Here is a 26,479-nt window from a genome sequence, read left to right on the forward strand (position 1 = left end):
TTTTTGGGGATTGGGTGGCCAGTAGGGTGTCTGACTGATATTGAGCAAATTGGAAAACAATCGCAGATAGAGAAAGAAAGTATTGCAAATGATGAACCTCTTCACCGGATCTGAAGCCATGGTTGCTGGCAATGCATGTAGTACAGTGGAACCTCGGTTTAAGAGTAACTTGGTTTGAGAGCGTTTTGATTTGCGAGCAACTTTTTTTCAATTCTGGCTCGGTTTGTGAGTGTTGACTTGCAAGAAAAGCAGAATTCAAGCTAAATGGGCCTGCAATACCTCAATTGGCCTGAGGTACGGGGGCGCAGAAGCCGGGCAGAGCCGAAAATAGGCCTGCAGTACCTCATTTGGCCTGAGGTACGGGGGCACAGGAAACAAGCCAAAGTGTCCTCTGGCCTTATCGGCCATTTTCGGCGCTCTCTGGTGCCCCCCCCACCTCTGCCTGCATTCGGTATTGCATCCCAAGTCAATGCGGAACAAATAATTTTTGTTTTCCATTGACTTCAATGGGAAAACTCGCTTTGACATGCAAGTACTTTGGATTACGAGCATTCTCCTGGAACGGATTATGCCCGTAATCCAAGGTTCAACTGTAATGCAAAATGAAAGGGAATGTCTGGACAGCCACACTCGAAAAATATTGCTTTTTATTGTAAAAATAGAGTCACAGGATACAAGCCACAGCAAACAGGATACCACCTGACGCGTTTCACACTATAGCTTAGTGCTTAATCATAGCTCATTTCTCGGGGGTTACCTGTCCCTCGGTTTCAATGATAGGGTGGCAATGAGGGAATTACATTTATAACATAATAAAGCCACGCAAAATATGTTTTGTGTTTCCTTCCCCTCCTTCGTGATATAAATAACAATTTTATTTAGCGCCTTTTTCAGCAGGAAAATAAGCTACAGGCAGTTAAATGATGATGTGTCAGAAAAATGCACCATCGGCACTATTGTGTTATTAATGTTTAAGTAAATTGAGTGGAGGGTTTTTGAAAGGTTCTTGGAGTTTATTTATCCAGGAAAGCAGTGTCAACTCCCGTGTGACCTCATTAAACCTTCACGTGCAGTTGGGACAAGCGATTGTAGCTACGGCGGAGCGCGGGCCAGTTATGATGTTATAAAAGGTCGGCGAGCGCTAACCTTAACTTCGTCCCTTTTAGCTTAACCTTTGTTTCCCTGCTCTGTAATCTTTAGCACACAGCAAATAAATCATTATGCGAGGATCTGATAAAACATGACCATCTAATCCTCCTTTATCTTGTGGGAAATAACCTTATGAATAATTAAGTTTCCGAATACAAGCTGTTTACACAAGAACGGAATATTTATAGGAGATGTAAGCCCTTAAAGGCGATTTCCATAACTTGTCTAGTTTAGTAGTTTCTATGCATGCGTGGGCTCCAAAGACAGATTTTGTTTGCAGCATCACCTGCTGGTAAATTCTGGTATTGCAGTCCCATAACCAGCACATGCCAAGAGAGCAGTATGATGTATTAAAGGAATCAGTCTCAGTCCTCTGGCTGGCAAAAGTAAGATGAAGGTTCTGCAACTGTGAGAGGAGGAGAGAGAGAGAGACAGGTGGGTACAAACTAGAGCTGCACGATTCTGGCTAAAATGAGAATCACAATTTTTTGGCTTAGCATAAAGATCATGATTCTCGTGGTGTAATATAGTCTTTCACATTATACAAAAGAAATTGAGTTAACTTTACTGTTTGTTTATTTTTTTAATTCATTAACCACTTCATCCCCAGACCATTTGGGTGGTCAAAGACTAGGCCACTTTTTGCGATTCAGCACTGCGACGCTTTAACTGACAATTGCGCGGTCGTGCGACGTGGCTCCCACACAAAATCAAAGTCCTTTTTTTCCCCACAAATAGAGCTTTCTTTTGGTGGTATTTGATCAGCTCTGCGGTTTTTATTTTTTGCGCTATAAACAAAAATAGAGCGACAATTTTGAAAACAATTCAATATTTTTTACTTTTTGCTATAATAAATATCACCCAAAAACATATATAAAATTTTTTTTTTTCCTCAGTTTAGGCCGATACGTATTCTTCTACATATTTTTGGTAAAAAAAAAAACACAATACGCGTTTATAGATTGGTTTGCGCAAAAGTTATAGCGTTTACAAAATAAGGGATCGTTTTAGGGCATTTTCATAAAAAAAAAATTTTTTAATAGTAATGGCGGCGATCAGTGATTTTTTTTCGTGACTGTGACATTATGGCGGACACATCGGACACTTTTGCCACATTTTTGGGACCATTGAAAAAAAAGAGATTTTTAATACAGCTTACCTGTAAAATCTTTTTCTTGGAGTACATCACGGGACACAGAGCGGCATTCATTACTATATGGGTTATATGGAGTACCTTCAGGTGATGGACACTGGCAATCTCAAACAGGAAATGCCCCTCCCTATATAACCCCCTCCCATAGGAGGAGTACCTCAGTTTTGTAGCAAGCAGTATGCCTCCCAAAATGGTCCCCAAAAAAGGGGTGGGAGCTCTGTGTCCCGTGATGTACTCCAAGAAAAAGATTTTACAGGTAAGCTGTATTAAAAATCTCTTTTTCTTTATCGTTACATCACGGGACACAGAGCGGCATTCATTACTATATGGGATGTCCCAAAGCAATGCTTACAATGAGGGGAGGGAGAACATCTCCAAGACAAAAGGATTTAATTTAGAGATATACTCAAATCATAATAAATCCAACTTAGTTGAGAAAAATAATCTTAAATTTTAAATTTAACTCAAAAAAGGGGAGCCCCCGGAATCCGAGGGTCTCAAACTGCAGCCTGCAGCACTGCCTGCCCAAAGGCTGTATCAGTATTCCTTCTTACGTCCAACTGGTAGAATTTTGTAAACGTGTGGACAGAAGACCAGGTTGCCGCCTTGCAAACTTGAGCCATAGAGATCTGGTGGTGTGCTGCCCAGGAGGCGCCCATGGCCCTAGTAGAATGAGCCTTTAATGATACTGGAGGAGGCAACCCTTTCAAGCCGTAGGCCTGAGTGATTAATTGCTTAATCCACCTAGAGATGGTGGACTTTGCAGCTGCCTGCCCCTTCTTGGGCCCATCCGGTAAAATGAACAGCACATCCGTTTTCCGGATCTTCTTTGTAGCTTTAAGATAGGCCTTCATGGCCCTGACAATATCCAAGGTATGCAGCAACCCTTCCTTTCTGGAAGTAGGTTTAGGGAAGAAGGATGGTAATACCAAATCCTGGTTTAGATGAAAACTGGATATAACCTTCGGTAGGAAGGAAGGATGAGGGCGGAGAACGACCTTGTCCTTATGAAAAATAAGATATGGTTCCTTACAGGATAAGGCCGCCAGTTCCGATACTCTTCTTGCGGAAACTATGGCGACCAAAAATACTAACTTCCTTGTCAGTAAAACCAAAGGAATTTCAGCCAACGGCTCAAACGGTTGTTTCTGTAAACTTGACAGAACAAGATTTAAATCCCACGGACAAAGCGGGGATTTAACTGGAGGTTTAATACGTAAGACCCCTTGAAGGAAGGTCTTAACCAGCGAGTGGGTGGCCAGCGGCCGCTGAAACCACACTGACAGAGCTGAAATCTGTCCTTTGATTGTGCTTAATGCCAATCCCTTATCCACTCCTAGCTGGAGAAAACTTAAAACTCTATCGATGGTGAACTTGCGAGGAAGCCATAGCTTGGACTCACACCAACCTACATAGGCCTTCCAGACCCTGTGATAAATCACCCTAGAGACCGGTTTCCTGGCTCTGATTAGGGTAGAGATTACTTTCTGAGACAGACCTCTACCCCTGAGAATCAGGGATTCAGCTTCCAGGCCGTCAAATTTAGATGCCGTAAGGCAGGGTGGAGGATCGGACCTTGCGATAGCAGGTCTGGCCGTAGAGGAAGAGTCCAAGGGTCTCCCACTACCATCCTTAAGATTAGTGAGTACCATGCCCTTCTGGGCCATGCTGGAGCTACCAGGATGACTGGTATGTGCTCCACCCTGATCCTGCGCAGCAGGCGGGGTAGTAACTGGAGCGGGGGAAACGCATAAAGAAGTTTGAACTGATGCCAAGGGCAAACCAGCGCATCGGTTCCGCAGGCCATCGGATCCCTTGAGCGGGACATGAACCTGTCTAGCTTCTTGTTGAGTCTCGATGCCATGATATCCACGTCCGGCACTCCCCATCTTTGGCAGAGTGCTTGAAAGATTTGTGGATGCAGAGACCATTCCCCCGGCAATAGAGTCTGGCGGCTTAAGAAGTCCGCCTGAAAGTTGTCCACTCCTGGAATGAATATTGCCGATATGCAGGGCACATGAGCCTCTGCCCATAGGAGAATCAAGCTCACCTCTCTCTGAGCGGCTTGACTCCTGGTTCCCCCTTGGTGATTTATGTATGCCACGGCCGTGGCATTGTCTGATTGAATTCTCACCGGGAACCCCTGCAATTTTGACGTCCAAGCCCTGAGGGCTAGTCGAGCAGCTCTGAGCTCCAAGATGTTGATGGGCAACTGCTTCTCTGGCTTTGCCCAAGTACCTTGGCGAGTGCAACCATCCAAAATTGCTCCCCAGCCCGTCAGGCTGGCGTCTGTGGTCACTATCTTCCAAGCCACTGGGCTGAAAGACTTCCCCTTCAGTAGATTCTGAGGGTCTAACCACCAACACAGACTTTGTCGGACTCTTGATGAGAGCGGCAACGGGATATCCAAGGCCTGTGGCCTTCTGCTCCATGCTGACAGGATGGCTGCCTGCAGGATGCGAGTGTGGCTCTGGGCGTATGGTACCGCCTCGAATGTGGCCACCATCTTGCCTAGTAACCTCATACATAGGCGAATAGTCGGTTCCTTCTTGCTTAGAACCAGTAGGATTAATTCCTTGATGGCTTTGACCTTCATCAGAGGTAGAAACACTCTTTGTTGTTCTGTGTCTAATCTCATGCCGAGATATTCCAACTGCCTTGTGGGCAGGAAAGCTGACTTTTCTCGATTTAGGACCCAGCCGAACCTCTCGAGGTATTGGACCGTGAGGGCCACTGCTCGCTCCAAGCCCGGAGACGAGTGATCTATGACTAGGAGGTTGTCCAGGTATGCTAGGATCGTGACCCCTTGGATCCTTAGCTTGGCTAGGATTGGAGCTAGGACCTTCGTGAACAACCGGGGGGCCGTAGCCAACCCGAAGGGAAGCGCCACGAATTGGAAATGACGCGAAGCCACCATAAAGCGTAGATATCTTTGATGTGGCTGATAAATTGGAACATGAAGGTAGGCATCCTTTATGTCTATGGACGCCATGAAGTCGTCCTTTTGGAGTGTGGCAGCTGCTGACCGCACGGATTCCATCCGAAATGAGCGGACTTTTAGGTATGCATTTACCATCTTTAGGTCCAAAATTGGCCTGACATCTCCATTGGACTTTGGGATGATGAATAGGTTGGAGTAGAAACCCAGCCCCTGTTCCAGGACTGGTACCTCCACTATTACTTCCTGGGAAAGTAGATGATTTAATGCCGACATTAATGCGGCTCCCCTCACCGGATCGTTTGGAATCCTCGACTCCTGGAAATGAGGAGGAGGGAACCTTAGGAAATCTAATTTGTAGCCCGTGGCCACGGAAGACCGTACCCACTTGTCGGGAATGCTGGCTTCCCAAACCTCTGAAAAGAGTCGCAGCCTTCCCCCCACCTTCGTGGGTGGGGGCGCCCCTTCATAAGGTTGGCTTGGGGGCTGGTTTTGCTGGTTTGCGAAACCACTGCTTTCTGCCTCTAGCAGCCTGTCCCTGCGACTTGTTGTTGAAGCTGAAGTTTGCTTTCGCAGGAGGCCGTCGATACTGTTTGGCATTAGAGGGCCCCTGCCCAGGGGAGTACTGTCGTTTAAACGCAGGCCCCTGAAACTTCTTCTTAGTTGGCAAAAGAGTACTCTTGCCGCCTGAAATGGTCTGAATGTATTTATCTAGGTCTTCTCCGAAGAGTCGTCCTCCATGGAAGGGGAACCCTACCAGGAGCTTCTTGCATGGGGGCTCGGCCTCCCAGCTTTTTAACCATAAGAGTCTTCTCATATGAATAAGGGATAACGATAAACGTGACGCTTGCTGGATAGAATCCTTAATTGCGTCTACCGTAAAACATATGGCCCTAGGGACATCAGAAAATTCTTCTGCCTGCTGGGCAGGAATAAGTTTAAGCATCTGCTTAATTTGATCCGATAATGCTTGAGCAACCCCAATCGCAGCCACAGCTGGCTGTACTACTGCCCCTGCAGTAGTGAAGGAGTTCTTAAGTAGTGCTTCCAAGCGTTTATCAACTGGATCCTTGAATACCTGTATGTTTTCTACAGGGCATGTTAACGATTTGTTAACACATGAGATGGCTGCGTCCACTGCAGGAGTACTGTAGCCCATCTCTTGGAAAATTTATCTTCCATAGGATATAGGGCAGAGAATCTTTTAGGTGGTAAAAAGATCTTATCTGGCTTGCTCCAATCTTGGAACAAAACTCCCTCTAGCAGAGGATGGATCGGAAACACTGCATTGCTTTGAGGCGCCCTTAGTGAGCCCAAAGCTGAAACCGTCGATACTTGGAGATCTGGTACTGGCAAGTTGAATGCACTATGGACCAAGTCCGTTAAGGCTTGAATCCACCAGCTCTCCCCTTGGGAGACTGCTCCAGACTCCTCTGTATCCGGATCTTCGATCCCCGAACCTGAGGAAAGGACCTCCTCTTCCGAGGGTCCACGCTCGGGTGACGGAGATCTAATCCGTTTACTGCCCCGCATAGCTGTGGCTATCATTTTTCTCATTCTTTTCTCCATCTCTTTTAAAGAGGTGAGTAATACCTCGTCCGTGACCATCTTAGGGTTGGACTGACCCGCGCCAGCTCCAGCCCCAGATCCCGATGGCCCCAAGGCTCCCTCTGGGGAAAGCAGCGGCATAACCTTGTCCGAGACCTCAGACTCTCTGGGGGAATCCCCACCTCTTGTACCCTCTGACCCGGATGCCATGGTACAATACCGAGGTACACCTGCTAGCTTATTGGTACTTGGAACTATAAATAGTTAATTGCCCAAACACCTGTTTGGGGGATAAAAAAATGCCTCCTCTCCCCTAGATGACTCTTCTTTTTTTTTTTTTTTTCAAATCCAGGAAAGAAAAAGCATTCTGTCCCCCTGAGTAGTATTGCCAAGAAAAACTATTGAGATGGAAAAGAAACAGCCTATTTCTAGGCTTGAAAACAGTCTTCTGAAGACTGTAATATCCTTTCTGGCCACTGTGTGTCCTCGGCGCCCCGTGCTGCCGCTCTGGTCTTTTCCTCCTCAGTTCCAATGTTAGAATGAGCTGTTGGAACGAAAAAGGAAGGGCCGCCCCTTCCTTAAGCCACTGACCCGCCCTTCCCCCCTCAGCTAAACGGCGCGAATTGCGCCTATAACACGGGAGCGCGCGCGCGCCCGCCGACAGGGGGGGGGGGTTGGGGGGAAGGTAGCCTCTCTGCTCCAATCCTGGAACCACGAGGAGGTCAGCGTTTTGCCAGGCTCTGAGGAGGAAGAACCGATGGAGCATCGCCTGGAGGCTTGCAGGTAAGCACAGCTCTCTGACACACACATACACATTATATCACACAGGCCCCACTCAATGCTTTTCCAACACTACAAGGGAGGTCACTTCTTATGGGGAATGATACACATAGAGCCATCCTATCATTAAGATATGTGACTAGTTTGCCAGATGCAGCGCATAACTTTAGGCATGTCCCCTGTGACCCCCCAGAAAAAACCTGCTAAGAACCAAGTTCCGCAAGTTTTCCCCTCACTTACCTGCTCCATGCCGCAGGACTTTGCCAAGCAAGAGGCCCAATCTTCCCCCATCTCCGTGGGGATGTCTAGACCTTCAGGCCCTGGGTTCCTATGAAGGATCCACTGTCCTGGGCCCATATAGCACCCTGGCAACAGAAACATTAGGCCCCCAAAGGTTTCTAAGTTCTGGGCCCAGGGTCCAGCTCTCTAAAAAGAAAAGCATTATGGGCTATACCCCAAGGGTTTGGGGTCCGGTTACTGACCACTTTAGCGCTGAGGCCTTTGGACAGAACCGGTTAGCTCACCTAATCCCAAGGATGCGGAGGCAAGCTAAACCATGACCAACACCTAAGACACTGGCGTAAAAACTGAGGTACTCCTCCTATGGGAGGGGGTTATATAGGGAGGGGCATTTCCTGTTTGAGATTGCCAGTGTCCATCACCTGAAGGTACTCCATATAACCCATATAGTAATGAATGCCGCTCTGTGTCCCGTGATGTAACGATAAAGAAATTCAAGTGAACCTCCGCTTTAAGAGTTTTAATTTGTATGCAATCAGGCAGGGCCTTGCACTACGTGGTTTTGCAAAATCTGAAGACAAAAATGTGCAGAAAATCTAATAGTGTGTATGGGGCTTAAGTGCCTCTTTTTGGGGACCAGTGACACCAAATAGTGATTATTTCTAAAAAATAATACACTGTCATTGTACTAATGACACTATCGGGGAAGAGGTTAACATCAGAGGCAATCAAAGGGCTAAATGTGTTCCCTGAGAGTGCCAACAGTGAGGAGGTGCTTCGACTGGGGGAAGACAGAGATCTGTGTTCCTGCTTAGCAGAGACACAAGATCTCCATCTTCCCCTCTCATGGAACGGTGATCTGCCTTGTTTACATAGGCAGGCTGCCATTCTGCCTCTCTCGGGAACAATCGCAGGGTGCCAGCGAACATTGGGTCCCTCAAACCCACTGATTGGCTCCCACTGTGTCCAATCCCAGCAGGGCAGGTCCCTGGCGGCACGCCCCTGACAACAAAGTACAGGTACATGATTTTGACCCAGGAAGGCCGCTCTGCCACAGTATATATGGGTGAGGCGGTCCGGAAGAGGTTAAAGTAGAAATATTTTTTAATAGAGTAATGGAAGATCCTAAGCCCTTGTCAGTTCATTTTTTTCCATCTGTGTGCCAAAACAGGAAGTGAGAGGAGATCCCTGCACATGAGGAAAACCCCTTAGGGACCCCCAGATCACCAGAAGTAGTTTTCCCATTAGAAGATTTTCCCTTTACTTTACTTTCAATGATAATGGTAAACAGGACAAACAGAGAGGGCGAATCTCCCAAACGGGGGCACAGACAGCAATACCAACTGACAGGGGCTCTAATCCATATTCACTCTGTCCAAAACATAAAAAAATAATAATTGTGCCTTAAGTTGTACTTTAACCCATTCCTATGGCCTAATGACACCAGGGCCGGCCTCTCGTCCCCCTAAGTGGACGTGCTCACGGATCCCACTGGACACATGACAGTTGTAAGCAATGGATGGCTTTCTTTGTGTACACTTGTGTTGCTAGCTGTGATTGGTCTGTGATCACTGTGATCACATGGCACAAACTGGGCCAATCACAGCCCATATGTGCCCTGTGATCAGTTGTGGCCAATCACAACAAAACAAACTGAACAAATCAATTGCTTTTCAGTAAAAATGCTTGTACACAGCAAATGTAATGTGTAAAAAAAAAAAAAAAAATCACTGATAACTTGCCCAGAGTAGTACTGTACAATGTTACTATGGAAACATAATATTACTCTGGTCAAAGTGTGTTTTTAAAAAAAAAAGAAAGAATATAACAAAAAAAATTTGAAAGAAAATAAATATATATATATCTATATATATATATTTTTTTTTTCATACAGTCACCGGTCATTGTCCCTGATCACTGCCATATCAATTATATGATGAGAGTATGTTAAAAAAAAAAAATAATAAAAATATAAATTTTCCACAAAAAATTACAACTGCAAAAAACTCACCATGCCTCTTACTAAATACCTTGGACTGTCTACATTGAAAAAAAAGGTAATCTGAGGGATACTGTATATGTACTTGTAGTGCCTGTGTACTTTCAGTACAGGTGCTATGTTAAATTTATAGGGGAATGAGAGAGTTATTTTGCTCTCATCCATGTTGATTTGGTTAAATTGGGTTTCTGCCAGGCTGGGCTGTCCTGTGGGTTCATTCTGTGTTCCAAAGATACATTTCCATCTTTGGATAGCAGGTGGCGCCAGAGGAGTCCAGGCAGAGGCGCCTTTACCCAGCAGCCAATCAGAGGAGTGTTTCCCTCGCGGGGCATGCTGGGGAGGGTATTTCTTGGGCAGACGCCATTTTGTGGGGTACGTTTTCGCCCGTTCCAGGTGTGGCACCCACCTTTAGGGTGTGCGCACAATCACGGGCCCCGGCGAGATGGCCTACCAGGCCAGGGCACACGTGCTGCGTGGAGTTCCCAGTTCTGGGCACTCATGGCCCGGAGCAACTGAAGCTGCAAAGTGGCCCCAGTGACTTACTGGGTCCCCACATTCTATGAAGGAGATCCCAAGCGAGTTGTGCTGTTCAGTGGGGAGTCGGTCTGAGGTGAGCCCGGAGGCAGGTGATCCAAAAGGGGTTAGACTATCCATCGGGGATCTGGGTGACCGGACACTGACAGGTTGTATGCTGCAACTTGGCAGTCAGTGACCGCAAACTTAAGAAGTCTACCTGAGGGAGATTCAGGCAAAATTATATTCGCTGAGAGGATTCGCTCTATTGTCTACGTTCCTGAGTAGAGGGCCTGTGGTGGAGGTTCCACTCCTTATTCTAATTCTATTAGAGCCAAGTCGGTGGCAGAGACTTGTTTTCCTTCTCAAAAGTTCCGAGTGATACTCTGGCTGCCAGGTCGGTGTGAGAGGCCTGTCCAGGTACACTATACCCTCTCCGGCTGGAGTGGCGACGTGAGTTCAAGTCCCATTAGAAGCAGCACTGCTTCCGTTATCCATAGGCCTGAATCTGCAAATTCTACTTTCACCAACCTTTCTCTATCTACCTCAAGTTGACTGTTGGTCATGTTGGGCGAGAAATAAAAGCACAGAAAACGACACCCTGTTGTTTGGACATTCCGTTATTGCATCATCATCATCCCTAGACACATCACAGAGGTAACATAACATGCCGTCCCAATCTAACCAGCGGCTCCTGAGGGGGTAGCGCTACATACTTTCCTGACATTTTTGGGCCTCACGAAATTAAATAGGCTACCAGTACTTTAGGGATGATACATTTTCAGATATATATACCATAGTTTGCTGGGCTTTTTTTTAGGGGGCACTTGGGGGAACTCCGTTCCACCACCTTTGGCTCAGACCCTTTGGTGCCTGCTCACCACAATCACTTGTAAACACAGAAGCCTGGTTTCTGTGTTTACAAGTGACAGCTTTGTAACCCCTTGAACTCTGCACTCTGTATGTAATGCAATCATGGTATTTAATGCCCCTTTAAGACCCTTCTACTGTTTGTGAAATCTGAACGGGTCGTGGTTGAGTTCCTGCACCTATTTTCTGAGGAAAAAAGCTCTGATAGTTTGTAGACTCTATAACTTCCACACAGACTAAATAATATACACTGATTTGGGTTATTTTCACCAAAGAAATGTAGCAGAATAGATTTTTGGCCTAAATTTATAAAATTATTTATTTGTACAATGTTTTGGTACACAGGTGATTAAATATCACCAAAATAAATCTCTATTTGTGTAAAAAAAAATTGAAAAATGTACTTTGGGTACAGTGTTGCATGATCGCGCAATTGTCATTCAAAGCGTAACAGCGCTAAAAGCTGAAAATCGGCCTGGGCAAGAAGGGGGTGAAAGCATCCGGTATTGAAGTGGTTAATGTTTAGAATGGCGTAATGTAACTTTAAATAATTATTTGAATATCTTGGATAGCCAGGAACACAAACAAATAGACCCTTCAACAAATTAAAGGGGTTGTAAAGGTATTTTTTTCCCCTAAATAGCTTCCTTTACCTTAGTACAGTCCTCCTTCACTTACCTCATCCTTCCATTTTGCTTTTAAATGTCCTTATTTCTTCTGAGAAATCCTCACTTCCTGTTCTTCTGTCTGTAACTACACACAGTAATGCAAGGCTTTCTCCCAGGTGTGGAGAAAGCCTCTTGAGGGGGGAGGGGACCAGCAGGAGTGTCAGGACACCCACTAACACACAGCTCCTTTCTCCATCTGCAAAGTAGAGTGTCCTGACACTCCTGCTCGCCCCCTCCCCCTCAAGAGGCTTTCTCCACACCAGGGAGAAAGCCTTGCATTACTGTGTGGAGTTACAGACAGAAGAACAGGAAGTGAGGATTTCTCAGAAGAAATAAGGACATTTAAAAGCAAAATGGAAGGATGAGGTAAGTGAAGGAGGACTGCACTAAGGTAAAGGAAGCTATTTAGGGATTTATTTATTTTTTACCTTTACAACCCCTTTAACCCCAACCTAGATGACTAAACTGAAGCTGTCCTTTTGGATATATTAGAAGATGAACCAACTTCCTAGAAAATTTTAATGGAAAAAATAAGGAATTCCACCAATAAGATGACCGGATAAATTCAATATAAACAAGCCAATGCTAAAATAGACCCAAAGAGAAGACGGATCGTTGTATCACACCATTTAGGAGCTGACATTGCCTTGATGACACTTAAAAGTACCAATTCTTTTTTTTCTATAAAGCTTGTACATCTGCTAAAGCAGACTTCGGTTAGTCGTCTCCTGCTGTGACCACATCTATCTTTTCCCAGCATATTCCTGAGACATACGGCTGTCTGTAAAGCATCTGCTATCACTACCAATAGCCAGTTTTTAGAGTTAAGTTCATTATGTCAACTGCAAGAGTTGTTGGAAAGACTACCTATTTAGTAGCAAAAATCAAGACACAATGAATGCAAAATAACTAAAATAAAATTGGCAATGCCAATAACAACTGTCACCACTAGTAATATCCATCAGCTTTTTAACACTAAAATTTGAATATTCATAACAATACAGGATTAAAGTGGTAGTAAACCCACTGTCTTTTTTTTTAAACCTGAAAAGCAAAAGCCATAATGAGCTAGTATGCACTGCATACTAGGCAGGCAAATGTGTGATGGAGTTGATAAAATTATTATTTTATGTCTAGGTTATCTCTCTTTTTTATTATTTATTTTCGCCATATATATATATATATATATATATATATATATATATATATATATATATTATATATGTATATATATGTATATATATATGTATATATATATATATATATTTATATATAGTGCCTTGCGAAAGTATTCGGCCCCCTTGAACTTTGCGACCTTTTGCCACATTTCAGGCTTCAAACATAAAGATATAAAACTGTAATTTTTTTTTGAAGAATCAACAAGTGGGACATGAAGTGGAACGAAATTTATTGGATATTTCAAACTTTTTTAACAAATAAAAAACTGAAAAATTGGGCGTGCAAAATTATTCAGCCCCCTTAAGTTAATACTTTGTAGCGCCACCTTTTGCTGCGATTACAGCTGTAAGTCGCTTGGGGTATGTCTCTATCAGTTTTGCACATCGAGAGACTGACATTTTTGCCCATTCCTCCTTGCAAAACAGCTCTAGTCAGTGAGGTTGGATGGAGAGCGTTTGTGAACAGCAGCTTTCAGTTCTTTCCACAGATTCTCGATTGGATTCAAGTCTGGACTTTGACTTGGCCATTCTAACACCTGGATATGTTTATTTGTGAACCATTCCATTGTAGATTTTGCTTTATGTTTTGGATCATTGTCTTGGCACTCGCCAGACAATATATTCTTGAATGTCTACTGGAAGCGCCTGGAGCAAAGGTTAACATGAGAGATGGGGCGGATTTTAATCTCGAAACACAATATGTATAATGTTGTAACCATGAAATGTTAACTTTTAGGCACTCCTCCACACACATCCAAGAATTTACAGCCTAGAAAAAAAGTTCAGCATTTTTTTTTTACATTTTGATCACTTTTATTGCTGTCACAAGGAATGTAAACATCCTTTGTGACAGTAATAGGTGGTCACAGGTACTCTTTATGGAGGGATCGGGGGTCTAAAAGACTCAAAATCTCCCCATTTGCACTTCAAAGTAATCAGATCACCGAAAAAAGGGATTTTTAATACAGCTTACCTGTAAAATCCTTTTCTTGGAGTACATCACGGGACACAGAGCGGCATATTCATTACTATGTGGGTTATATGGAGTACCTTCAGGTGATGGACACTGGCAATCTCAAACAGGAAGTGCCCCTCCCTATATAACCCCCTCCCATAGGAGGAGTACCTCAGTTTTGTAGCAAGCAGTATGCCTCCCAAAAATGGTCCCCAAAAGAGGGGTGGGAGCTCTGTGTCCCGTGATGTACTCCAAGAAAAGGATTTTACAGGTAAGCTGTATTAAAAATCCCTTTTTCTTTCTCGTACATCACGGGACACAGAGCGGCATATTCATTACTATGTGGGATGTCCCAAAGCAATGCTTACAATGAGGGGAGGGAGAACATCTTCCCAAGACAAAAGGATTTAATTTAGAGATATACTCAAATCATAATAAATCCAACTTAGTTGAGAAAAAATATTTTTTAAATTTAACTCAAAAGGGAGCCCCCCGGAATCCGAGGGTCTCAAACTGCAGCCTGCAGCACTGCCTGCCCAAAGGCTGTATCAGTATTCCTTCTTACGTCCAACTGGTAGAATTTTGTAAACGTGTGGACAGAAGACCAGGTTGCCGCCTTGCAAACTTGAGCCATAGAGATCTGGTGGTGTGCTGCCCAGGAGGCGCCCATGGCCCTAGTAGAATGAGCCTTTAATGATAACGGAGGAGGCAACCCTTTCAAGCCGTAGGCCTGAGTGATTAACTGTTTAATCCATCTCGAGATGGTGGATTTTGCAGCTGCCTGCCCCTTCTTGGGCCCATCCGGTAAAATGAACAACACATCTGTCTTCCGGATCTTCTCTGTAGCTTTAAGATAGGCCTTCATGGCCCTGACAATATCCAAGGTATGCAGCAACCCCTCCTTTCTGGAAGTAGGTTTAGGGAAGAAGGATGGTAATACCAAATCCTGGTTTAGATGAAAACTGGATATAACCTTTGGTAGGAAGGAAGGATGAGGGCGGAGAACGACCCTGTCCTTATGTAAAATAAGATATGGTTCCTTACAGGATAAGGCTGCCAGTTCCGATACTCTTCTGGCGGAAACCATGGCGACCAAAAATACTAACTTCCTTGTCAGTAAAACCAAAGGAATTTCAGCCAACGGCTCAAAAGGTTGTTTCTGTAAACTTGACAGAACAAGATTTAAATCCCACGGACAAAGCGGGGATTTAACTGGAGGATTAATACGTAAGACCCCCTGCATGAAGGTCTTAACCAGCGAGTGGGTGGCCAGCGGCCGCTGAAACCATACTGACAAAGCTGAAATCTGTCCTTTGATTGTGCTTAATGCCAGTCCTCTATCCACTCCTAGCTGGAGAAAACTTAATACTCTATCGATGGTAAACTTCCGAGAAAGCCATCGCTTGGACTCACACCAGCCTACATAGGCCTTCCAGACCCTGTAATAAATCACCCTAGAGACCGGTTTCCTGGCTCTGATTAGGGTAGAGATTACTCTCTGAGACAGACCTCTACCCCTGAGAATCAGGGATTCAGCTTCCAGGCCGTCAAATTTAGATGCCGTAAGGCAGGGTGGAGGATCGGACCTTGCGATAGCAGGTCTGGCCGTAGAGGAAGAGTCCAAGGGTCTCCCACTACCATCTTTAGGATTAGTGAATACCATGCCCTTCTGGGCCATGCTGGAGCTACCAGGATAACTGGTATGTGCTCCACCCTGATTCTGCGCAGCAGGCGGGGTAGTAACTGGAGCGGGGGAAATGCATAAAGAAGTTTGAACTGATGCCAAGGGCAAACTAACGCATCGGTTCCGCAGGCCCTGGGATCCCTTGTGCGGGACATGAACCTGTCTAGCTTCTTGTTCAGTCTCGATGCCATGATATCCACGTCCGGCACTCCCCATTTCTGGCAGAGTGTCTGAAAGACCTGTGGATGCAGAGACCACTCCCCCGGCAACAGAGTCTGGCGACTTAAGAAGTCCGCCTGTAGGTTGTCCACTCCGGGAATGAATATAGCCGATATGCAGGGCACATGGGCTTCTGCCCACAAGAAAATCAAGCTCACTTCTCTCTGAGCGGCTTGACTCTTGGTTCCCCCTTGGTGATTTATGTATGCCACCGCCGTGGCATTGTCCGATTGTATTCTCACCGGGAACCCCTGCAGTTTGGACGTCCAAGCCCTGAGGGCTAGTCGAGCAGCTCTGAGCTCCAAGATATTGATGGGCAACTGCTTCTCTGCCGCTGCCCAAGTGCCCTGGCGAGTGCAACCCTCCAATATTGCTCCCCAGCCAATCAGGCTGGCGTCTGTGGTTACTATTTTCCAGTTCACAGGACTGAAAGTCTTTCCCTTCAGGAGATTCTGAGGGTTTAACCACCAAGATAGACTTTGCCGCACTCTTGGCGAGAGTGGCAAAGGAATTTCTAAGGCCTGAGGCCTCTTGCTCCATGCTGACAGGATGGCTGCCTGCAGGATGCGAGTGTGGCTCTGAGCGTACGGAACCGCCTCGAATGTGGCCACCATCTTGCCTAGTAGTCGCATACATAGACGAACAGTTGGCCTTTTCTTTCTTAGAACTATTTGTATTAGCTCTTTGATGGCCTTGACCTTTAATAGGGGTAGGAACACCTTTTGTTGTTCTGTATCCAATCTCATGCCGAGATATTCCAGCTGCCTTGTGGGCAGGAATGCTGACTTGTCTCGATTTAGGACCCAGCCGAACCTTTCGAGGTACTGAACTGTGAGGGCCACTGCTCGCTCCAGGCCAGGAGACGAGTGGTCTACAACCAAGAGGTCGTCCAGGTAAGCCAAGACCGTGACCCCTTGGGTCCTTAGATTGGCTAGGATTGGGGCTAGGACCTTCGTGAATACCCGGGGGGCCGTAGCCAACCCGAAAGGGAGCGCCATAAATTGGAAATGACGTTGAGCCACCGAGAAGCGTAGAAATACTTGATGTGGCTGAAAAATTGGCACATGAAGGTAAGCATCCTTTATGTCTATGGACGCCATAAAGTCGTCCTTCTGGAGCACGGCGACAGCTGACCGAATAGTTTCCATCCGGAATGGGCGGACCTTTAGGTACGCATTTACTCCCTTTAAGTCCAAAATTGGCCTGACATCGCCGTTGGGCTTTGGGATGATAAACAGGCTGGAGTAGAACCCCACTCCCTGTTCCCGGACTGGTACTTCTACTATCACCTTTTGGCATAGCAGATGATTCAATGCCGCTATCAATGCGGCTTTTTTCACAGGGTCGCCTGGTACTCTTGACTCCTGGTAATGAGGAGGAGGGATTTTTAGAAACTCTAATCTGTAACCTGCGGCCACAGTAGACCGGACCCATTCGTCGGGGATGGTGGCTTCCCAAACCTCTGCAAAGAGGTGAAGCCTTCCCCCCACCCTCATGGGTGGGGGCGCCTCTTCATAAGGCAGACTTAGGGGCTGGCTTAGCTGGTTTGCGATACCAAGGTTTCTTGCCGCCAGAGGCCTGTCCCTGCGCTTTGCTGTTAAAGTTTGATCGTACAGGAGGCCGTCGGTACTGCCTGGAATTTGAGGGCCCCGAAGCCGGAGAAAGCTGCCTTTTACGTGTAGGCCCCCGAAACTTCTTTTTGACTGGTAAAAGCGTACTCTTACCACTCGAAATAGTCTGAATGTATTTATCCAGATCTTCTCCGAAGAGTCGCCCTCCATGGAAGGGAAAACCTGCCAGAAGCTTTTTGCACGGGGGCTCGGCCGCCCAGTTTTTTAACCATAAGAGTCTTCTCATATGCACTAAAAATAGTGATAAACGAGACGCCTGCTGAATAGAGTCCTTTATAGCATCCACCGCAAAGCATAGAGCTCTGGGTATATCAGATAGCTCCTCTGCCTGCTGGGCAGGGATGTCCTTAAGCATCTGTTTAGTCTGGTCCTTTAAAGCTTGACAGATTCCGATAGCAGCAACTGCTGGCTGTACCACTGCCCCTGCCGTAGCAAAGGAAGCTTTTAAAAGAGTCTCCAAACGTTTATCAACCGGGTCTTTAAACATTTGAATGTTTTCTACCGGGCAAGTTAGTGATTTATTCACACACGAGATGGCAGCATCCACAGCTGGGAGCGCCCATCTTTTGGCAAACTTCTCTTCCAACGGGTAGATAACAGAAAATTTTTTAGGCGGCAGAAAAATTCTGTCTGGTCGTACCCAATCCGGGAAAATTAATTCCTCCAAAAGAGGATGGACCGGAAAAACTGCGTTGTTCAAGGGCGCCCTTAAGGAGCCCAAAGAGGAAACTACCGGACCCCGGCGCTCCGGTAAAGGCAACTTAAATGCTGAGTGAACCATGTCTGTCAAAGACTGGACCCACAGACTCTCCGCTTGGGAGGCTGAGAATGGTTCTTCAACAGTAGATTCCTCAATTTCTGAACCCTCTGGATTCTCGTCCAGTAGGTCCTCCTGAAACTCTAATTCCTCCGGCGAGAGAATTTCAGCATCTGAGGATACAAATTTAGGCGAAGGGGATCTAGTCCGTTTCTTGCCTGGTAAAGACTTAGCGAACATAGCCGCCAATCTTTCCTCTAGCCCACCCAAAGAGGCAGCTAGCATTTCCTCTGTGACAAACACAGGGTTGGGTAGATCTGGGCCAGCCGCCGCACCAGACCCCCCTATTGGCTCAACCAAGGCGGCCACAACTTGGCTACTAGGTGGGGAGAGTACCGGCATAGCCTGACTCATGTCCTCAGAATCCGAGGGGGAGCCCTTTTGTTTTTTGGCATTTTTTGCCCCTTTTGATCCTGAGCCTTTGGGAGCCATAGTACAATACCGAGGTACCCCTGCATGCAACAACTGACTGTTTGCAGCTAGGAATAGTTAAGAGGTTTAGGGAACAGCAGGATTACTAGTGTCCAAAAACCCCTGGTGAGGCCGAGTATGTTTATTCAAAAAACAAAGGAAAAAAATCTCTTTTTTTTTTTTTTTTTTTTACTATGATATTATGTTCCTTTAAATAGAATGTATATATACTTTTTTTTTTTTTTTTTTTTTTTAAAACACACGGCCCCACCAGATATCCTTTGCGGCCTCCAACCTGCTGCAAAGGGGAATTTTTGGCTGTAGAAAGAAACTAGGCCAAGCCTAGGATGTACTACCCCTTTCCTGCCACCGGGGGTCACCGGAGTGCCGCTCTGCGTCCCCTCTCCTCCAGCATCAGCTCAGACTGAGCCATGAATGCAGCCTGTCTGTTCTTAACAGACGCAAAGGCACGCCTCTTCCTGCGCTCTCTCCGCCCCCTCCTCCCGAACGGCGCGAAACCGTCTATTTTGGCGTGCCCGCGCACGCGCGCGCGCCTGTCAGGAAGGAGAGAGACACATGGAGACGCGCGCCAGGCGCTACAGAGGCAGGGAGAGAGGATCGAGCCAACGGCTGCAGGGCGGCAAATTTGAACCCCCGGACAGGTAGGCACCTAACAGAGACTCTTAAGGACTCAGTTTTTTGCCCAGAAAGAATTCAAATATGACCCTATCTGACCAGCAGGGCAGCAGGTAGCCAGCAAAGACTTGGACAGGGGAACCAGAGATGGGGGGGGGGAAATCAGACCATCCTGTCTACACACAGACATAGTGACCAAGGTGCCTATGCAGAGCATACTTAGGCTACCCCCCCTTTTGATCACCCCTGGGGAGCCCGCTGTCGAACCAAGTTCCGCAGGCTCCCCACTTACCTGCTCCATGCCGCAGGACGTTTGCAAGCAAACATAGTCCAATCTTCTCCCATCTCCGTGGGTAGTGTAGTAGACCATCAGGCACTGGGGTCCTAGAAGGAACCACTGTCCTGGACCTATATAGCACCCCGGCAAGCAGGATACTTTTGGCTTTGAAAAAAAGCTCCAAGTCCTGGGCCCGGGGTCCAGCCCTCCAGAGAGGGCATTATAGGCAAAACCCCATGGATTTTGGGGCCCGGGTACTGTCCACTTCGGCACTGAGGCACTCTGGACAGATCCGGTTAGCCTGCCAAAATCCTAAGGATATGGAGGCAAGCTATTCCGTGACCAACACCTAAGACACTGGCGAAAAAACTGAGGTACTCCTCCTATGGGAGGGGGTTATATAGGGAGGGGCACTTCCTGTTTGAGATTGCCAGTGTCCATCACCTGAAGGTACTCCATATAACCCACATAGTAATGAATATGCCGCTCTGTGTCCCGTGATGTACGAGAAAGAAACGGCGATTCTGAATACTGTGTACTTTTTTAAATCCGGCGCCATTGGCAGCTGAGAATCCCGGAAGTGACTTCATGACGGCGAGAGGTGGCAGGAGGGGGGGTGTCCCCGCTCCTGCTCCTCCGGCATTACAACCGAGCGGCTTTTAGCCACATCGGTTGTTATGCTTGAATAGCCAATCGCCGGCTCTAAACAACGGTACCGGGATGATGCCTGCAGCTGCAGACATCATCCCGGTATAACCCCTGAAAGCCGAGGACGCATATATGCGTACGCTCGGCGTGAAAGGGATAAGCAAGTAAGTATTTGGCAATGTAGAGTAGGGACTGGCCAGAGAGGGATCATTTTGAGGCAGTTAGCCAGATTAAACATGTATTGTAATGTGAACTAAGACCTGCTTGTTTTTATGCAAAAGATTTCTAGTAATATGCATAGGTGTATGGTAGTGTGTAAAGGGTCAACTTAGAATTTGTTGTATGGAAGCCATTTAGGATCAGAGTACAGACATTTTGTACCGCATAGTGCAGGCCAGTAATTCAAAGGACAGGGAATCCTGAAGTTGCTTAACTATTTTTTAATAGGGGGCAAAAAATTATGCCGTGACCCCCCCCCCCCCCACCCCCTATATTTTATTTATTATATACTGTATACACCTAATATCAATATAAAAGGATTTGCAGTTTTGCCATAGTTTATTCTTTTTTTTCCCCAATCTGGATTTTCTGGGATTGGCATGCAGGACCGACTTATCTCTGAGTAAAACTTGTGTTGTAGGGGGAAAAAAAACGGATTTTGTAATTCCGAATGGCTTTGCTGCATTTCCTCCCTCCTTCCTTTACTGTGCTCCATGTTGTGACATGCTCAGGGCATCTTTATCAGTTTCGTTTTATTTGACACTGGTAAATATTCTATGATTATCTAAAGTCACAATCTTCTTCCATTGAAATTTAAATTTAAAAAAGAAAAAGAAAAAAAGAAAACACAATGAGAATTTGCTCCGCTGACCCTGTGTTAAGTGGCTTCTGTAATTACATTTTTATTCTACTCCCGAAGGCTACAGTGACCCTTGCTTTAAATAAAGGTGAGTCAACGCTCACAACAGTGATTTAAGTGATAAAAGTCAAAGGGATGTTCTTTAAATATTGCTCTGCACTAGAAAACAAACTTAAAGAAGCTAAAACAGAAACAAATCTGTGGCGATCTGTCGCCGGAAGTGGGTGCAAATACCTGTATTCGAGGAACCGTATAAGCGGAAGTTCCATTCTTGGGTGCAACTGCGCTTCAACCACTTAAGCCCCAGACCTTTAGGCAGCTAAAGGTCCAGGCCAGGTTTTGCGATTCGGCACTGCGTCGCTTTAACAGACAATTGCGTGGTCGTGCGACGTGGCTCCCAAACAAAATTTTTGGGACCATTGTCATTTTCACAGCAAAAAATGCATTTAAATTGCATTGTTTACTGTGAAAATGACAGTTGCAGTTTGGGAGTTAAACACAGGGGGCGCTGAATGGGTTATGTTTCACCTAGTGTGTGTTTACAACTGTAGGGGGCTGTGGCTGTAGGTCTGACGTCATCGATTGTGTTTCCCTATAAAAGGGATGACACATTCGATGCAGCCGCCACAGTGAAGCACGGGGAAGCCGTGTTTACACACGGCTCTCCCCGTTCTTCAGCTCCGGGGAGCGATCGCGCGCGGGGGGGTGGCTAGAAACGAATAGCCGCCCCCTCATCCCGGATCCCTCCCAGACGATTACCGACCACCGCATGTACTTGAGGGGGGGTCCCGATCGGACCCCCGACCCATGTCTAGGCAGGGACGTATAGGCACGTCCATCTGCCTGTACGTGCCATTCTGCCGACGTATATTTACATGCGGCGGTCGTTAAACATTTTGGGGCCTTGTGTGGGACTTGTTATCCTTTGAGGTCCTTTTGATTCCTTCCTAAATTGGTCTTGTAGGTCCCATGTGCAAGGTCTCATTGCCCAATGCTAAAACGCTGCTATTACCATCTATATATCTGTGGAGGTAAAACCGCCCTCCAGTCAGTGATGTATTTTGGCCTAGGCCGACAAGGCCCAGGGCTAGGGTGGCACTTTGGGGGGGCTGTAACTGCACCACCAGTGAGGGAGCAACGTTGTACCCGCACCACCAGAGAGGGAGAAAGACTGAGCCACTGCCAGGGTACAGACATGCTACACTACTGACTAGTCACTCTGTCCTCTTCCCACCCTGTCCCTCTGTCCTCTTCCCACCCCGTCCCTCTGTCCTCTTCCCACCCCTTCCCTCTGTCCTCTTCCCACCCCGTCCCTCTGTCCTCTTCCCACCCCGTCCCTCTGTCCTCTTTCCACCCCGTCCCTCTGTCTTCCTCCCATGAAGCTGACAGGGCGGGTCTTAAAAAGGAAGGGGTGTGGCCGTGACACAAAGGGGCGAGTCATATTTAAATTAGGGGGTGCGCAAGTTTAGTCAGGCCTAGGGCAGCACAAAACCTAAATACACCTCTGCCTCCAGTACCTTGCCCAGCATGACCGCCAGGCAGCTAGCATTTTCAGAAAGAGTGCTCAGCAGAGGCAAAAGATGATCTTTAAACTGCCGCAGAGCTACGTCTCACAGCTAACTTGGGAATTTCCTGAATGAGCAGCTGCTGAGACATAATCCTAAACCATTCTTCTTTTATAATGGCTGGTTCTACGACACCGTTGACATATTTACACTTTTGAGTATGGGAATGCTTCACATTCTGTATGGTTCTATAAGTATTAGCTGCTCTCTGTGCAAAACGGGACCGTCGTTGCAATGTCTGCTCTCAGCCCGAGGCACAGCGATTGATCAAGTATCTCTTTTAAAAAAACCAAATAAACTGATTAGCGATATCGCAGTGAGCAGCGGCGGCAAAAGAACCATAAAAACCTGCTGCTCCAGTAACATTTCCCTATAAAACAAGATGGAGAGTCCTGACCCTGCAGAGTGAAAAGAACTGACAAAGCACTTTCAGCCTTATCTCGCGTACAGAGGCAGAGCTCGCCAAAGTCACAGTTAATCTGGTACCTCCGCTTCAGCGCTTACCGCGGGATCATCAAATCTGTTTCACGCAAAATTATAATAACTTAACCATGTTATTTTCATCTTCCTCCCCGCTGCAGCTATTTGTTATTCCTCTCCATTTCCTCTCCTAAGTATGGAGCAATGCAGTGTAAATAATTGCCAGACATTTTCCCATTATAAGTTGTTCCACTCAGGATGGAAATATAGAACGGGCGGGTTTTTAAAGATCCAGAAATACTGGAAATAACCTCGAGTGCCCCAAAAAAATGTATTTCAGCCAATCGGAGCTGTATTAATAGCGTGCTGCCTCTCTCCGGAAATATCATACTTAGCATAACGTTTCCATTTTTGGATAATGCTTAAGTAAGACAAAAAAAAATATGGAAGTTGCTTTATGTAAAAGATGTATCAGCCTAAAGGGAACCTGTACTCTGTATTCTGCCATAGCTGAACTGAAAATAAAGTTACCTTGACTGGCTTATATATAGTAATTAGGGCTGTGCAAATTACCGTATTTATCGGCGTATACCGCACACTTTTTTGCCCTGAAAATCAGGGCAAAATCATGGGGGCATGGTATACGCCGATACCCGCTTTCCCGCGCCGAGTTTGAATACTGCGCCGGCATATACCGAGCGCAGTACACTCGGGTATCGTCGGCCAGTCTTGGCTCCTCTCGCGCTGACGTCCTGGACGTACAGGACGTCAGCGCGAGAGTTGCCGAGCCTGCCCGACGATACACGAGTGTACTGCGCTCGGTATATGTCGGCGCAGTATTCAAACTCGGCGCGGGAAACGAGCGAGGAGGACGCGAGGACGCCGCAGAAGGACGCCGGACCCGACGAAGGGGACACCCGAAGCCGCAGACGGACGCCGGACCCGACGAGGCCGCCGATGGATGCCGCGCAAGACACCAAAACTGTAAGTACAAAAAATCTTTTTTCCACAGGAATTGGGGCAACTTTAGGAGTAAATACGGTAACTTTTAATTAATCGATTAATCTTTAATTTTTTTGATCGATCAAAATCTTTTTGATCGGTACTCACCTCTCCGCCGGCTTCTGGGCCTTCAGGGAGTTCCGTCGGAGATCCAGTAATGTCATGGACACCGGCGGGGCTTGCAGTGTCCATCTGAAGGGCTCCTTTGCTGTGCCTTCATATCTGCATGCCGGCGGGACCTTACTATCTGCCACACTCAAGGGCTGTTACACTTCCCTCTATCAACCTGGGATTCTACAACCATCCAATGGGAGTTGTGATAGTTCCCTTCATAGGACATCTACATGCCGACGGACTGATGTTAACCTCTACTCATCTGGATTCAGCAGTGGTATCATTGTACACATTTTTATACCAGTATCATACTTAGCTGCATGTTTTTATGACTGCTTTTGGTACCGTTTGGTATTACTCGTACCATTTTTACAGTTTATGTAGCTACATCGATTTTATCTCCAGTGCAATATTTATTTGGTTACCTAACTATAAAAGTTTTAATGCTATTCCCATCGAGCGCTGCCTTTGTGTGTTTTTTGTATCCTGCTATCCATTTTTCCAGTGGTTGGTAGCTGCACTGGGAATCAGCCTGCAAGAAGATCAGCTAAAAGTAGTTGGATCTGTATGTGCATTATAATTAATCGAAATTAGTCGATTAATCGATAAAAATAAAAAAAAGATTAATCGAACAGAAAAATTTTGATCAGTAACAGCCCTAATAATAATATCTCCTATTGAACAAGGTACGGGCAAGTTTTTGGGGTTAGCCCAGAGGTCAATGAAGTCAAGCATCTAGCAAAGTGAATTAGAAGGTGCACAGAAGGGTAATATCTGGCTAATATATTAGTGAGATATTAGCCAAAAGGTTGTTTCTTTTTCATCAGCAGCGGCAGTGCCCATATTTCTATTTTTACTGGTCTGCTTTAAAGTGGTTGTAAACCAGAGCATATCCCTCTTTAGTGTGTACTAGCCTCGATCCAAAGCACCTGATGTGATTTCCTTTACCACTCTCTTCCCTCTGCTATCTGAATTAGTAACTTCTGACAGGTTATCCCGACCCCGGAAGATATCTAGAAACGGCCCTGTCCCCCTTTCCAGCAGGTGATTGAGAACCTCAGCTGTTAATTTTCGTCTATGATACTGTGTATCAAGGGGGGTGTCAATTCCCTCCACTCAAGTATCAGTTGACACTCAGCTCTCCCCTCTATGCTGTAGCGTGTGTGACACCTGATCCCTGCCCCCTTCCCGCTGGAGCAGTGAAAAAGTCTTTGATCTATGTGTTTTAGAAGGCTGTAGAGAAGAGAGTGCTGCATATAATCAGGTAAAACGTATGTAGAAGGAATTGTTTCATCTCTGTGTATCGCCTAAATCTAGTCACTTCAGTGGGTATAGGCAAGGGGTTACAACCACATTAAAGGTCTATTCACTGCAAGTGCATTGGGCTGTGCTGGATAGCCTTGCCCAATGCATTTTCCTTGAGTTCTACAGGTTCTTTTCTCATGGCTGCACTGGAAAAAAAAGTATACGCAATGTGTGTGTAGAGGTACCACCGTAGGTGCTGCTAAAAGTTGTGGCCCCCCTGTCACCCTGCCCAGCCAGGCATTCACTTCCCAATCACATTGGAGACAATGAACAGTCCAGATCTTTGTTTTGTTTTATTATTGAGGGAATAGATTTAGTTACTCCAGTCTCCTCCAGCACATCACTTGCTTGCAAACTGTTTCTCTCTCTCTCCAACACATCACTTACTTCTCAGGCACAACTAGCACATGTTTAGGCCCAACCCTGACTCAGTCAGGCCTCAGCAACTGCCTTTTGCAGGCAGGGACCACGGGTCCCTTTAATGTAGCAAGAATTAGATATAGGAAGTCTTTAGTGCTAGCTGTCCTATAGTGGGCTACTGCTCCCAGTAAGCTAAGGTGACCAGATTTTAAAATGAAATCTGGGGACATATTTTTTCTTTACTAGTAATGGCGGCAATCAGTGACTCTCTACCCGTCGCCGCCCGCCTCACAGCCTTTCAAGTCTTACTCTTTGGGCCCCGGCTACTACTGGATGGGGAGCGCAGGAAGATCACTCCGCAGGGAAGACAAGGAGATAGGCAGGTGGCTGGCCAGGATTTGAGCCAAGGCAGAAGAACATGCGAGCGAAGCAGAATGGGCATGCACCCGAAACTGAAGAAATATTCCCTCTGCTCTGACCAGCACATGATCATCAGAAAGGGGCACAGATAATGAAAAAATACATGCTAGTAGGCATGGC

The 26,479-nt window shown here is 46.3% G+C and overlaps 1 protein-coding gene across 1 annotated transcript in view; it reads right to left on the reverse strand.

The window, feature by feature from the left end:
- The window catches only part of LOC120939943 (probable assembly chaperone of rpl4), a 639,324-nt gene that overhangs the window by 152,738 nt on the left and 460,107 nt on the right, over positions 1–26,479 (reverse strand). The gene's annotated exons all lie outside the window — the stretch shown is intronic.

The sequence above is a fragment of the Rana temporaria genome, chromosome 5 (genome assembly GCF_905171775.1).
Source record: "Rana temporaria chromosome 5, aRanTem1.1, whole genome shotgun sequence".
Lineage (NCBI taxonomy): Eukaryota > Metazoa > Chordata > Amphibia > Anura > Ranidae > Rana > Rana temporaria.